Source organism: Trichosurus vulpecula, chromosome 2 (genome assembly GCF_011100635.1).
Source record: "Trichosurus vulpecula isolate mTriVul1 chromosome 2, mTriVul1.pri, whole genome shotgun sequence".
Taxonomy (NCBI): domain Eukaryota; kingdom Metazoa; phylum Chordata; class Mammalia; order Diprotodontia; family Phalangeridae; genus Trichosurus; species Trichosurus vulpecula.
The window spans coordinates 90,358,176-90,366,358 of NC_050574.1; the positions used below are offsets into that span (position 1 = coordinate 90,358,176).

The window sequence follows — 8,183 nt, forward strand, 5'->3', positions numbered from 1 at the left end:
CTTCAAGGTTGTTTGAGCAACAAGATGGAGGAATAGACATTTTCTCTAATCCTTTTAACCTCACAAACCTCTCCAAAACAGAAATTATGCACCAAAGATAAAGCAGTTTCAGCTGTCCCCATGATCTAGGATACCCAGAATCCAAAAGAAGGTAAAACAACAACACAACTCCAAATTCATGACATGCCCTGATCTTGAGCTCACTCTGTACCGCTTGACTACCTCCCATGTTGCCAGTAGTAAAGCTACATCAACAGACCCAAGGAGACGACACAGGCTTACAAGAAAACCCACCTCCATACCCTCATCCCTAAATTCATGCGGCAGAAAATTGCCCTTGATATCTGTAGTCCTGCAGGAGCAAAAGCCTGTGGGAAACCACAGCTGTGGAGCACCAGTGCTGCAAAGCTCTAAACTGACAGTGCCAGGCCAAAGGACTAAGGGACAGAGGGAGTAGGACAGGACAATAGGTGTGTGTACAGCTGGAACTAATTCTGATCACCCAAATGTCAGTGGGAGCAGGTAAACCATGAATTACCCAGGGTGGGAGGAAGCTAAGACACTGAGAACCAGTGCCTTTTAACTAGTGCAGCTAGGAGAGTCTTACTAAAGATAACTTTCATCATCTTAGTCTCCTGCTCAAAAGTCTTTCTAATTGTTAAACTCCCTGATGCGGTACTTCAAACTCTCTCCAATCTAGTCTCATTCTACCTAATAAATCTTTTTTTCCGAGATGAACCCTTCACTCTAGCATGGTCTATCTCTTCACTGTCCTGAGAACAGTTTATATTGATTACCATTACCAGCCTTAGAGATGTTTCAAAGACCAAACTTTGTAAACATTAAAGTGATATATAAATGTGAATTATTGCTATATGTCATTAATTTCACCTCTAGACCTTTATTTGTGATGTTTCCTGACCTTGAATGTCCTCTTTCAACTCCTCTCTGCCTATAGAAACCATTATCCTTTAAAGTCCAGATCAAAATCTAGTTTATTCACAAACCTTTCTTTAATTCTATCATATATTACTGATCTCCCTCTTTTCTGAGTTTTTAAAGCAATTTGTCTATACCACTGTTTTAGTCGCTCAATCAGATGTAACACCCTATCCTCAGAGCTGTAGGGTGGAGAGGGGTGTTACACACATATTTCTTTACATATATATTTGTTTCATGTATGCTTGTCTTGTGTCCCTCAAAGTTAATGTAAATTTCTGGAAGACTGGGACTTAAATTTCTCATCTCTCTCTAACACAACATTTTATCTCTAGCTGGGCTTAAATGAAGACCTGTTTAATGAGTAAAGGAAAAGACACAAAACTAGTAGGAAAATTGGGATTTAAATAAAAGAAGTCTTTCAATCATCTATGAGCCACCAATTTAAGATTCAACTTGAGCCAATAACATTTACCACCTGATTTAAAATGGTGGATCTGAAGATTTACCAGAAAGGAAAAAGGAGAACAAAATAATGGGTCTCAAGAATGGGTCCCTCACACCGGAGTTCAAGAGTTTAGCTATTTAAGAGAAGGCAATGTATGCCAATATTAACTTGTAGTAACCAACTTTTGATAACTAACAAAATAAAAATAGTTGACATTAATATATTGCTTTTACAAAATGTCTTCCATACATTGTCTATTTTGATACAAGAACCCTATGAGGTAGGTAATGGATTTATTGGACCCCATGTGCTAGGAGAAAGAAGAAGGCAACTGTAATAGTTGCTGTTGTTAAGCGGAGGCTGGTGACAGGATATTGGTGTTAGTAGAAAGAAACCTGCCCCCCAGCACTGCAAAAGATGGCTGGCTATTTAAAAAAAAAGCTAGTGCCTGGAAAAATTTATTACATTCTCTGCACCAGAAACCTTTGCACCAAAGAAAGTTATGACTAGGTCAAGCCTTTCGCTAAGGAGGTTCAAATTGTTAAAGGAGACTGAAGAGAATCTGATTAATCCAGAACAGAAGGTTGTGAGTGTTGGGCAGTTCAAAATCAAATTAATCCATGGACATCAAGTTATTCCATAGGGTAATATGGCCAGTTTACTACTGCTACAAAAGCAATTTGTTATGGGTGTTCTTGTTTCAGGACACAAACAAATTTGAGGCCTCTGAACATGAAAATAAATTCTATATTAACTCAGGATCTGCCAGCTGAGCCTATAAAATTCTGGGAACAAATGTCATTCCTTCATTCACATTGGTGGGCATCCAGGCTTCTACAATTGTCACTTATATGTATCAGCTAATTGGAGATAATGTGAAAGTAGAACAAATTGAATTAAAAAAATCCTAAAGCTAGGCCTTTCTTGATGATATTTTGGAGGTCAAGATTGGTGAAATTTCTTTTGTTTGAATCAAGTAATTAAGCATTTAGAAACCACATAATTATGACAATTTGAAAGCATCCTATATTGAAAACTAACACTTTATTTGCTCATACATAATTTGCTGCAAGCTTATTGTAAACTGTAAGAATGTATTTAACTTATAGTATGTGATTTCTAAGAAAAAAACTTGTACCAAATGGTGGCAAATAGATCTATATTAAAAAAAAAATTAGTTTAGCTCTTTAAATATCTTCAATATTAACATTTAAAATTTTTGATGCCAAAGTAACAAAGTATTCTTCATATAAAATACCTTTTCATTAAATCCAAATCAAACCACATGTTCTGTTTTGTCTGCTTTTGTTTGGTGACCCTTTGTTATGGACCTGATGGGGAGCTGAAGATGGAGTCATTCTAAGCATGGAACCGAGTAAATGAGAAGGTAGCAACAAGCCACAACACATAGACTTATAACAGGAATGGGATGAAGTTTTATGTTTATCTTTGTGTGGGGTTGCATTATTAGATGGCCAACATGGAGTAGAAAAACATTTTCTGGTTGAAAAGAAGACAAATCTAACATTAAATCCATAAATCCATAAATAAAATCCATGCATCCTTGTTTCTTTTTACTCTGCCTGTCCCCAGATGTTTGTTTCTTCTGTTCCTGAGGACTCTTCCAAACCTTTTGCTAAAATTCATTGCCTTCCCCATCACTGGGAATCTGGAAAATTCACCCACACATCCCTTAGCATGCTAGAGGAGGCCACACTCTGGTTTATAACGACATATTTCTTGTCAGATTAGATCACTACACTCAGTGCTTGCATTCAGTGGCCACTCAAGGAAAGAACCCAAAGAACAGAGACTGAGGACAGATAGACATTCATGCATGTTCCTGAAAGGGGTGGTTGGCCTAGGATCTACAGAAACAAAGTACATTGAAAAGTACTCAAAACAGTGGAAAAGTATACAAAACAGTACTGGGTTCGGTATCAGAGGACCTTAATTTGGATGACAGCTCTGCCATTTACCTTCTGTGTGACTGAGTGTTATCCTACTTCCTTTCCCATCTCTGGGCCTCAGATTCCTCATATGTAGAATGAGGGAGTTAAATTAGATGATCTTTAACTTCCTTCCTAACCCTGGATCCCAAGATGCATCAAATTGAAATCAGTGTAAAAATTTGTGGAAATTAGGAATTTACTTTGCTTAAAAAAGGCTTGCTTTGTTTTTAATTAGGTTTGGCTAAATGGTCAAACCAGTTGCATAGGGAACAATGATTACCAATTTGGGGGAGTTGCAAACCTTTGTCTGATTTTCCAACATCCAATCACCAACACAACTTCCTCTTTACCTCAACAATGGTTTTTGTGTGTCTCCCCCATCAAAAAAATCTGATTTTTAAAATTTTAGAGAATTAATGTTGACTCTGAGTGGAAATTTTTTTAATATGGCTTGATAGAGGTCACCATCACTCTGTGGTGTCTAATTGGAAATTACTGGTAATAGAGGTAAAACACAATCAATTTAAAGTTTTTACCGTTGACCCAAATAGGTAAGGAAAAGAGTTTCTCCTTCAGATTAGCAGCACTGGCTGAGGTTTAAAAGTACCAACCCCCTCCCTCTTTGTTGACTAGCCAGGCAGCAGACAGATTTATGTTTCACATTGCTAACAATCTGAGTGAAGAATAGAATTCTGCTCTTTAACCGCTCTCTGAACTCCTAGCTTCTTCATAGACACTCATAAAACTTATCAGACCTTTTTGCCCCATAAGGTGCTCTTGAAGGCCATCTATCTACTTGTCAGGGATAACTTCTTAGGTAGCATAACACTGTCACTTTTAAGAGCCACTGAAATGAGATTCAAGTCATTGGAAGTGGTGAAATGGCAAGCATGTTTCTAAAGAAAAGTGGTGTTCATTCCCAGTGGTTTCACAACATGGAGACAATGAAATCTAACCAATTTTCTTCCTTGCTGACTCTCATCCATCCTAACATCATAGAATGAGTGATAATTCTATTTTTGCTTCAGCAGGAGAGAAGACAAAACCTGATTTTTTGCTTTTCCTTTTCTGTGAAAGATTAATTTTGTATATTAAATATAGGAAACCTTCTTATGTTGACCTGTGTTCAACATGTCATTAGATACTGAAGAAATGCCTTCTATCTGTACAACATATCAGATTTTCACACACATTATAAAAGCTAATATTTATATAATGCTTTAAGATTTGCAAAGTGCTTTATAAGTATCTCATTTTTTCCCTCCATATCAATGTCAAGAAATTTATTAAGTGCTGAATATGTGTTAGGTACTGTTCTAAGCACTTAAAACAACCCTCACGACAACCTTGAGAGTAAATGGTGTTACAATCCCTCTTTTACATATCAGGAAATCCAGGCAGGGGGATACTAAGTGACTTGCCCAGGGTCTTAGAGCTAGTAAGCATCTGAAACAATTTGAACTTAGGTCTTCCTGATTCCTGGTCCAGTACTTTACCCAGCTGCCTCATTATCCCACTTGGACCGAAATATAACTGAGGTTTATTTGTATATTATTTGTATAAGGCAGGCAAGGCATTTACTATTATCCTCACTAAAGAAATCATCTGAGTTTCATGGAGACTGTTTTGCCCAAAGTCACATGACCAGTAAATAGAAGAACTATAACTAGAACCCAGATTTTTAAATTCTTAAATAGTACCCAGTCCACTATGCCCTGTTGCCTTTAATAAAAAAAAATACTGGATGCTGAAGTAATTAAATTACTTTGAAGCAGATATTTCTTTACTCTCCCTCTAATAAAAATAGAATTGATTTCCTATTACTATTTAGGCTTCTCCTTTATTAAATAGGATGAACAATTTATAGTGGACAAAAAATAAACAACCAAAGAGGGAAAAGGTTTGGTGGTGTTTGAGAATCTGTGATTGTGCAGTGTACCAACTCAGTGAATGTGCAAGTCTCATAGGAGGTCAAAATAATTTGTTAGAGTTTGTAAAGACTCGGAGTTTTAAATTTTAAACTCAATTCAGTTTCTCCTCGCGTAATCCATTAATGGAGAGAGAAAGGTAACCATAGTTGAAAAGATTATTGGGCCAAAATCTCATACTACCTAATTCTGTGGGAGAGTGAGAATCTGGCCCAGTCTGATTAGGGCATGAATTTGGCAGAATCAAGCGATACATCTTTTATTTTAAGAAAGACAAGTTGGGCACTTACTGAATACTTAGTGTGATGATTCCTCAACCGCAGGTCACAACTCCCTATTATGTTGCCAAAAGATTGTATATGGGAACACAAGACCTGTACTCATTTTGAAGGTTCATTTTCACTTAAAAAAAAAGAAAGAAAAAGTAGTTGGAGCCTGACATTTTAAGGCAAGAGGCGCTATGGAAAGCTCTTATTATCATAAGAATGAAGAGTCATAGCAGCAATAGAACTAGTAAGAGTGAGAGTAGCTGCAGAAATAGGAAATAGCTTTTGTTTCATTTTTGTTTATCATTTTGTTTCTGCTTGGCCCTCCACTGGGAATCTGGAGATCCTGAGGATCACAGTCTATCATGTGGTGTTATCACAGGAATGCTGTAGTGTTATTAAGAAGAATATCAAAGACAGAATGGAACTCAGTTTTATTAAAACAAGCATGGAAGAAAAATGGTGAAATTGATCAGACATAAGTCTTCACAAATAATGCAATCTCCAGCACAAATAATGGAGAAAGAAAGTCATAAAATATGCTGAATTTCTGTAGTTATATACTGGACTAGTTTATTAATATTATTTTTAAATTTTATCATCGTTTTGTTTATATGTTTTACTTGTGGCCAGACAATACATTCACTATTTTGGGAATTTGTAAAATGTTTCATTACTTTAAGAACACATGATATACATACATCCTTCAGCTTGAATTCCCTAGAATTAAATTACCATTGATATCCTTTTTAGGAATTCCATTAAAATATTCATCCCTTCCATGAAGTTTTCCCCGATTCTTTTCTTAGCAGAAAGTGATCATTTCTTTTAATTTTCCCAGGGCACTCTGTCTGGATCTTGCCTTTGCTCTCATTACATCAATGTCATTTCCAACTTCACAGGCACATGTTTTAGCTGGAAACTTCAAACTCCATTAGAGTATTGTATTAGCAAGGCAATAATCACAATGTAGACAATAATTGAAAATATGCCAATGCAGTTTTGTATCACAAAATATAAGAGACTCTCCATATAGAAGGTAGAAGAAGTAAACCATTTATTCTGACATCAGAGAACCATATCCCAAAACCAATAAGTCCAATCCATCATAGCAGCAAAGAAATTAATACACATCATCACAGCAGAGAATGATTCTATTCCACAACCTCTCTGCCCCCTCCTGGGGTCTTGCCACCACTAAACACACTCACAGCATAGCCAGCACATGTCTGCTCTCTCCCCTGGCTCTAACTGCTCTGAGAATTTCCTGCTCCATCCTTCTAGTGCCTCTCATTCAGCAAGTTCCTCCCACCACATGTGACTTAGGCTTCCTGTGATGTAGGCAAGTCAAATGGACCTATTAATGGGTGGGAAAGATCTTCAAATTTAAATTACCATTACAAGTATAAATGCCTGGAGGTCAGGACTTGTATTTTTTCATCTTTGCATCCCTTGCAGTATCTAACACCGTGTCTTGAGCATACTAAGTATTTAATTTGTTGCATTTAATTCAACATCTACATTTCGGCCACAACCTCTGAACATAGGTTCTCTTGCACACTCTTATCAGATGATAAGATTATAGATTAAAGCCTAGAAGGGACCTTAAAGGTCATTTAGTCCAACCCCCTTTTACAGGTTTGCAAACTGAGACCCAGGGAGAAAGTGACTTATCCAAGGTAATATGGGTGGTAGTTAGTGGCTAAGCTGAGATTGTAACTCATGTCCTATGATCCCAAGTTCATTTCTCTATCTGCTGCATTTCATATTGAAACACATAGAAATACTGCATTTTAAATTAGCTAACAATGTGCCAACTGAATGTAATAACTTAAAACGATATGAAAACTAAAAGTGAGGGTTAGACTGGACTATTGCCAAAGAGCCTTCCAACCCCAAATCCTAGTCATGGAATGTATGGTGAAGAGATTTGCCTAACTGGAAAAGACAGTGTGTGTAGGGAGGTAATGATAATGTTGGATAATAATAGTGTATATTCACATTGTGTGAGAGGCATCATAAGAACCCAGGAAGACCTAGGTTCAAGTCTTGCCTTTGATACATACTGGCTGTGTGACCGAGCAAATCACTCACCTCTCAGTGCTCTAGCCAACTTCCTAAGACTATAAATAGTAAAGAAGGTACTGACGTGCATTGGTGGAAGTGCCCATAGAAATGAAATCACAGATCTGTCACCTATTCATACAGTACTTTATTGGTTATGAAGTTCATTACATACATGTTCTTGTTTGTTCTTTACAAAAACTCTGAAAGATAGGTAAGGCAAGTATTAATTATCCTAATTATACTGATGAGTGAACTGAGTCTCAGAAAGATTAAACCCAAAGTCACATAGCTAGTAGTTAATAGTTCCAGGTCTCTTGTTTTTAAGTCCTTCATTCTTTTCACTGCAATATAACTGTCTCTGCATCTGCTTTGGGTTTGTACCCAAAATTATCTAACAGTAGAAACTGTAATTAAGCTTGAGTTGAGATTAGACAATGTCAAAACTGACCTTATTTCAAATAACTTTTCACGTGACTGGGCCCTTACGTTGGAACCCTAACCATCTACTTCCTAAAAGGTAAAACATTAGAGAGTGACCACTGCCATTTCTTCACCATCTATGTTCCATGATGTTTGGGGACTT

General features: G+C 36.9%; 1 pseudogene; it reads left to right on the forward strand.

Annotated features, from left to right (window-relative positions):
* Positions 1–1,804: 1,804 nt before the first annotated feature.
* Positions 1,805–2,298, forward strand: LOC118836671 (annotated as a pseudogene).
* The last annotated feature ends 5,885 nt before the right edge of the window (positions 2,299–8,183 follow it).